At 44.5% G+C, this 7,915-nt stretch overlaps 1 long non-coding RNA gene across 1 annotated transcript; it reads right to left on the bottom strand.

The window, feature by feature from the left end:
* Positions 1-650: 650 nt before the first annotated feature.
* On the bottom strand, positions 651-7,640 carry LOC125401263 (uncharacterized). Its single transcript, XR_007232292.3, has 4 exons — positions 7,501-7,640; positions 7,132-7,337; positions 1,487-1,596; positions 651-1,200 (listed from the first exon to the last, which is right to left on the bottom strand). It is a non-coding gene; the product is annotated as an uncharacterized LOC125401263 (long non-coding RNA).
* Positions 7,641-7,915: the final 275 nt, after the last annotated feature.

Below are 7,915 nucleotides of genomic sequence, written 5' to 3'. Positions count from 1 at the left end.
AGCTTGCCTAAAGGGCCTGACATGCCTGAGGGACATGTTAGGGTCTGATGGAGGATACCACGATGAGACTTATCTAACTCAGGATGGTATAGTTTGCTAAAGGAGCTAGGGCCATTTACTAAGGGAGACTCAAAGGACTCTCTCTCTGCTTAGTAGCACAAGTGTTTCCTAGGTCCCCTCCTGAGTCATTGCCATCGGTGTGGGTTGGGGGTCTGGTGCTCTGCCTTGCTAAAAGCTGAAGTAGCTAGTCTCTGAGTTGTGCAAGCTGACTCTCACTGTTGTTGAACTGAGGAGATGTGTCCATTCTGGCCAGTGTGCCTCCTGAATTTCCTTCCCTCCTTCCTTCGCCTGGATCACCCCATCGTTTCTGAGGGCCAGTGCCACGTGGTTTTACCAAAAGGGGAAGCGGGTATGTTATGCCTGCTTTTCATGCAGAAAATGAATTCCTCCCTTGCTGTAGTGGCTGCATCCCTCTGGCTTCTCTTTCTAGAAACATTTGCATTTATGTATTGTTTCTGCCTCTGTTCTCTCATGCTTTCTGTTTCTATCCCGACATATCCTCTCTTTTATTTTGGCAGCAAGGAAATTTCTGGGCTCCCCATTTGAAACAACTTTAAAAAGGCTTAAAGTGAAGCAATCCCACAAATTACAGTTCCTGGGTCTTATCCAAGTAAGACCCAGCATCCTGTTGCTTTGTTGATACCAGGCCCGGGCCAACTGTTGGGGAGTATGGGCCTGAGAAGATAGAAGGAGGGGCTGGTTGAGTTGCCTCCCCATGGGAAGAGGGAGGCATGGACAATCAGATACTTAACACTCCTCAGCAATTAGGGAGTTTTTTATCCTCTCCTTGGCAAGGAACACAGCCCTCTGCAGCAATGTTTCGAGTTTGCCTCCAACGCTATCTGCTTGAAGTGCTTTTATCCCCTGAAGATACAGCCCAAAATACAAATCATCACTGTTTTTTTTTTTTTTTTAAATCTCAGTCGGGACTGCTGCGTCTCCAAATACATTTACTCTGTGCAACTGCCCAGCGGACCACTTTTCACCCTTCATTCCGCTCCTCTGCAAGGGCCGGGTTTAAGGCCTTTCTTCTGTTCTTTGTTCCTTTAGCTCCACGAAGTAAACAGCAGGATTGATCTTACACTGCGTCTTGGTATTGTTCCAAGTGCTCATCAATAGCCGTGGCTGGGAATGCACTGACTGGAAAGGAAGGGCAGATGGAAATGCACTTCTAGCTCTTTGTGCCCTTTTAGTGTGCAGCGGGATGGCTCTAATCTGGGAGCTGCTACACTGGCTGCCAATCCACATGCAAATTCCTCACCAAATGACGACTTCCATGTTCATTCTAAGGGAGGTCCTTGAAGGTATGAGGGAGGAAAAGACAGAGAGAAAGAAGAAATACTGAAAGGGGGCCTCTCTTCCCTCCCTCTTACATCCAGGTCACTACACTGTCTTGGGAAAGGGGGCAGGATAAAGAGGCCATTACCCTGCTGCTCCGTTCTTCTCTGCATCCTGCACAGGTGCATAGAGAAGAGAGATGCTCCGCTCTGAGAGATCTTTGTTTTAGAAACATGATTCGGAGTCAGCGATGGTGGCCTATAAACAAGAAAGAAGCATAGGAAAGAAGTCGTGGGTTTTTCAGGGCTATCGTATTGCGTTTTGTTGTTCTTATCAATTATTGGGGGAATCCTTCCTAATTGAGCTATCAGTTGTATAATTTTTTTTTGTGAGAAATCAACAACATTTGGGCTTGTAAGCTTTTCTTTAATGTGTGTTTTAAGTTGAACTGGGGATGGATAGGTGATCTTTTTAAGAGGGCCACCACGTAGCCTGTTGTACTGGAAGGTGATAAGCAGGATGGCTAAGTGCATTATGGATTTTTTTTTGGGGGGGGGGACAGGATGTCACTCCATAGCCTTGGCTGGACCGGAACTCACTATGTAGACCAGGCTGACCTAGAACTCGCTGTGTTGATCAGGCTGACCTCAGCCACCTGTCTGCCTCCCCAGTAACTGCTGGGGCTAAGGATGGGGACCATTACCCCTGACCTCTGACCTTTGGGTGTTTGGGGAAGATGACAGGCAGAAGGGAAGCCTGTGGAGATAACTGTCCTGTGTCAAGTGCCTTGGTGGCATCCCACTGCCTGTCATGAAGTAGATGCTGAGACAGCCCAGCTGGGCCCGACTGCACGGACGACATCTCTGGTGGACGGAGCTTCTTTCTTTTTAGGGCAGCTGGGTAATGTTCGCTCTTCCTGCCTCAGCTTTAAGAAGGCACGAGTTTTCTTTAATTTTCATGGACCATCCTGTAATAAGAGCTGATTGTGCTGTGACGTCTCTGCCTCTACACCACAGCTTCTGAAACTGGATCAAGACTCGGGAGGACGTTGTGCATGTGAGGATGACAGAGACTTTGGCAACAATGATGTTTCTAAATGCTCAGTGATCAACCATTAACTCAAAATCAAGTGTGTAATGAATCCAGAGTGTTTCTGGCAGTTCTCATCTGTGTGGCAAAACATGACTTCACCACTGTCTTGGTTCTGAACACACAACATGGCCCTTTCACATTAGGCACTGTGTCATGCCACGTAATACCAGCAAACGTTGCCTGACCACTACAGCGACGATCTGAGAGTGTTGTCTATCACACAGACATTCCAGTGTCTTTATCGTCCATACAAACTTTTATGCTCTTACAGAAACATAATGGTTTAATTATGTAAAACAAAGCTTTTAATATTTTCCTACTCAGCATGTAAGTATTAAATTAGAATGCCTTTGGATTATACTGGGCTAGAATATTTGATTTTTAAATATGCTATTTGATTTGCTGACTTGAGTTTCATTAAAAAAAAAAAAGGGTCAGTGAATTTTGGTTTGGGATTGGGAGAGAGTTTCAGAACTGGTCTCAGGTACTTGTGCTATTTTGTACTACGGACTGAAAGGACATTCTCAGCCCTGATGATTCTAACAGCTAAATAATGACCAACTCTGAAAAATGTTGAGGCTGTGTTCTCTATCCCACGGTATCAAATATCCAGCTGAGATTTTAATTCCTTGTGTAAAAATAAGTAATCTATCTCATTAGTATTTTAATTTTCTGTAATCTCTAATAAATGATAAAATATGTATACCAAATAATTGTTTCAGAACAAACTATTTTATGACATATTATTAATAAATGTTTGACTTACATACTTAACTAATATGCTTATAGATCCAGGGTTGCATAAAAATTCCTCAAGGGAAAAAAAGGGGTGACTGGTAGCAAAGGTTTGAGAAACCCCGCTCTATGCCTTCGCCTGGTGTCTAACTCAGTCCTGCCTTTGCCGTGATCTGGCTCAACTGTCTTCTGTTCTGGAGCAAGCACACCCACGTACACATTTTCTGAGATTCTTTTTTTGTGATGTAGGCTTGCATCAATCAATTTGTAGGTTGTTGTTAAGTATAAGGATATTAAAATTTCTGTGAATGTGTAGGTTTCTCTCGCTGGAGATTTCGCAGGTACCAATCGTCTGTGGCAATGTGGCACAACCATCCTCCTCTACAATTATAGACAGAGTCACTGCTTGAACACTGTCCCTTGCTCAAATCGTAATACACAGTGGTGCCAAGCAGCTTTGTGTTTCGATAGAGTGAAGTTACCCTATAACTAAGATGTTGGCGTGAAAAAACAAATCCAACACACACAAAAATAAAGTTAAAGAAAAAAAAAAGAAACCATTGTGTGACCAGACAAGTTATACATATCAAGTCGTTGGAAGTGGTAGTCGTAGTCGTTCGGCTAAAAAGAAAAGTGTAATTTCTTTAGCACTCTCAGTGAACAGATGAAGCTGAGGGGAAGCAAAAGAAAAGCAAGCCACAAGAAATCTCCTTTTAATGTCATGCTGGGGCCGGGCTGGATTCGTTCCACTGGCAACTGGCAAAAGGAATGCGTCTGGACTGCTCTGTGATGCACCAGAAAAATGCTGTGTCGACACCCTTAACTGGTGGTGTATGTCTTACTCATATACTGTTGATTAAACAGCATTGAATGGGCAAGAGGACTAAAAACTGGCCTTGGAGGTTCTTGGCAGCAGTGGCATTGTAGGTGGCGTGGCAGATCCCTCTGAAGTGAGGGATCTTACTGAAGGGTGCGATGAGCCCTGCTGTTGGCTAACCACTTTAAGAGATTTCTATGTGTTCTGTGCAAATACATTTACTTATGTAAATGAGCTTATGTTCGGTTTAAACATCAGCTTGCATTAGAGCCGTTCAAGACCCCCTTTTAGCTAGTTATTTTTAAATTCCCCTTTTGAGGTATATATGACCTTCCTCCCCTGATTTTTTTTCAAATATTGAAGCTCTGGGAAGTAACTGTTAATGTGTTTGCCTGATTCTGAAGGGAAAAAAGGTCCTTTTTTATTCAAGTTTGTTTTCCTAGTCCAGAGCACAAAGTGCTCATAAATGTTTATCGAATGTTTGAACGCATAAGTAAACAGATAAATTAAGATCTCTTTGCTTAGATGACCTTGGCTAAAGGGATTTATTACAGAACCAGGAAAGTGTTCAGGATGCAGTTGTCTCCACCCAAAAACCTCTGGACATCTGTGCTGAATCCCAATCATCCAACACAATTTCAAACCAGTGTACCAAGCCCTGGGTTTCACTGTGACCTTTTCATGCATCTACATTCGTACATTGTACTTTGCTTGTATCTACCACTCTATTAACCTATTAACCCCCTTTTCTCTCACCCCTTCTACTTATACCCTTCTCTCTTCAAATGTCCTATTCTACTTCCATATGACATATTCGTAATTTTGAGTTCACATATCAGAGAAGATGTGATATTTGTCCTTTGGAGTCCAGCTTATTTTACTCCACACAATGATTCCCAGTTTCGTCCATTTTTCCTGTAACATATACATATAATTGTTTTCTTTTCTTTTTTTGGCTGAATTCTTTCCCATTGTGTGTGTCTAGCACGTTTCCTTCATTCATCTGCTGACTGGACCTAGGCTGGTTCTGTATCCGTCTGTCGTGAATGGCATTGCTGTAAACGTGTGTGTGTCTCTGTGGTGGGCTGACTTACGATTCCCCTTGGGTGTACCCTCTAGTGGGGTAGCTGGATCACAGATGCAGGTCTTCTTTGGGGATTCTTGGTTTCTGCAGTCTCTTTCCCTGGGAATTGCCTGTGATGCCAGTCTTCGTTGAGAAGAACTAGGCATTTGCAGAGTGAGAGTCTACTAGCTGATAGGAGACAAAATCCAGTGGCTTTTCCGGTGGGAGCAGTTGAGTCAGACAGATGCCAAAGAGCAGAATGGGGGTGGCCAGTCATCTCGCTGATATGGTCCCATGGACCACAGTGGACCTAGACCACTCATTGTGTCTGGCTCCTTCTGGATCTACCCACTCTTCCACTCCATTTCTTGCCCCCAGAGTTCAGAAAAATATCTTTCTAGTATCTGTCCCATTCTTCCAAACCTTACATACAACTGAGCCAACTTAAGTGGTTCTTCTGCCAGAACGGTGTGCAGGCAGGCATCTGACTAAAGCCTCTGGACCCATCTCAGTAACAAAGCCTGCCAGTTCTGTTTTCTAGTTCCCCACAACAGAAGGGCCGTTCCCCAGAGTCCCTCTCGCTGCCCTCCTTATCTGATGGGAAATGGCTGCTGAGAAACTACAGTCTGGAAAATAATCTCTCCTCTCTGTAGGAGACATGATAGGACAGTAAGCCAGCTCAGTGGCTCAAGGAGCATCCGATTTCAGAAATTCGGGACTGAAAGCAACAGTCAGAGTTGTTTTTGTTAATGTCTAAGAACCCATGCTCGACCTTCTAGGATCTTAGCCCTTCTTAACACCATCAAGGGCCTTTGCTCCACTGGCCTAGAAAGTAACTGTTGTCAGCGGCTACATAACATGAACTACGTAAAGCTGTGTGTAGAAGCCTTGAATGGGAGTTTGTGTCCAAGGGAGAAGAGACCTGGATCCTTAATGCAGAGTCCAGACACTGAGATATCCCTTTCTCACCAGCAGCCCTGCTTCCAAGCGCATGCTCAGATGGACAATTAGTTTTCCTGGGTTAAATGGTAAGGATGGTAATACTACTGTCTTTCTCATGTTGCTTAGGGTTTGGGCTAAACTGCTGTGTCAAAGGGATTCCTCTGTCTGGCAGACTAACTGTGATAGAAATCTGTATCTCTCTGATACAACTGCTGGAGGTATAGGTCTTGCCAGGGTACCACTGCATCCTCAACCTCTGGCCTCCTTGTTTGGATCCATCAGTGCTCCTTTGGGACCATACCCAATAAAAGGAGGTGAGGAGGGAATGAAGCCAGGCGAGGAGCGTGTGCATGTGTGTCCGCTATCCTCTCCGGAACTGACATGGATGATACCTACTTACCCACCTTCCATAGAATGTAACCACATGGTCACTCTCAGCTTCAGGAATGTCTAGGAAGTATACGGCTTCACTGGCTATCCGTGGACCCAGCCAAACCTACAGAGTTTTATTTCTTCTTAACTAAAAGTCAGGAAGTGGCTATCAATGGTGCAGGAGCAGTGTCTTCCACCCTCAACCCACCCATCCCAAATCTATCCAGCAGAGAACTAAGCATAAGTCCTTTCTTAAAGGGGAATGGGCATGCCAGAGGGCTTGTCTACTCAATAAAAATCTACAGATCTCAATAGAAGGACTTCTTCCCTTGTGGCTGTGAGCAGTCTCTGTACCTCCTTGTGTGTGGTTCCACCAATCAGGGACCCGGGGCAGGCAGGGCTACCTCTGTTGGGCTTATGAACATCCTCTGACTTCTCAGAGGGTCTCCCTTCCCCTTTGCCATCACCCCCGTTACAGTTTTATCATGTGCTTCCAAGTACTACGCCATCAGAATAATTCTGAAGACAAAGTAGAAAGATCCTTTAAAAACAAACCGAAACTAAACTAAATTGCCTGCTATTCCCACCCCACACTAGAAATGGGAAGAAAGAGAATAATAAAGTGCAAGTGGTTTACTTCTCTGTACAGAATGCTTGGAATGTACAACATGGACGGCTTAAACTCATTTCATATAGAATATGATGGACATAAGGAATATAAAAATCTGAAACTTGGGAGAAGAAAATCATCTCATTCTAAAAATAAAATTACCTTTAGTTCTTCAGACAAAGGACCTTGGAGTCTTCCACAGCTCGGAATCTCCCTTCCTGGTATTTGACCCGTGCTGGCAAGTGTTCCACTCTTCCGTTCAGTGCTACCCTCCCAGTCCTTAGAGCAGTGGCTACTCAGTCAAGACCTCCTGGGAAGAGCAGAATGGATGGTGTTGGCATGCTGTGTCCTGGGAGTCTGTTTCCGTTCTTCACCAATAAAGATGGTAACAGCAGATCAGAGAAATGATTCCATGTTAGTCTAGCTTGTTAGCTTACAGGAGCATGGGCTACTTGTGAGCCGCTACATCCCACCCTCAGCCGTTGTTACCCATGTGTCTAGCCTCAGGGAGGACCTTGTGGACCCTCTCACCTTTCCAGGGCAGTGTAGTGGACTCGGTCTTGTGACAGTTTGGTTTGGGTAAATCTAGTTGTTCTGGTTTCAAGATGACAATAGCTATGATATACCCAGAGGACAAAGGTTCACACATGCTTGAAATAAGGGCAGTTCCCTCTGGAGGGTTTCCTGTGTGCAATGCAGAAAAAAAAGACTTTAATTACTATTATGGGGCCCCAAATACTGAAGAACCTTCTCAAACAACTTCTTCTAACGAAGGCAGATCTGTTTGTTTGCTGTAGGGTTGCTGTAGGGTACTGTACTGGCTAAGAACAAAGAAAGTTAGAGTTAGGCCGTGCAAGTGTAGAGTCTAAGTTGGGAAACAATTGAGGTTTCCGGTGTGGTCCATGGGAAAGGAACTAAAGATCTTGAGGCTACTCTAGAAGGAGGA

The sequence above is a fragment of the Myodes glareolus genome, chromosome 8 (genome assembly GCF_982192425.1).
Source record: "Myodes glareolus chromosome 8, mMyoGla1.1, whole genome shotgun sequence".
In the NCBI taxonomy this organism is placed as follows: domain Eukaryota; kingdom Metazoa; phylum Chordata; class Mammalia; order Rodentia; family Cricetidae; genus Myodes; species Myodes glareolus.
The sequence above is the reverse complement of the archived record's forward strand: the minus strand, read 5'-3'. Positions and strand labels throughout refer to the sequence as shown.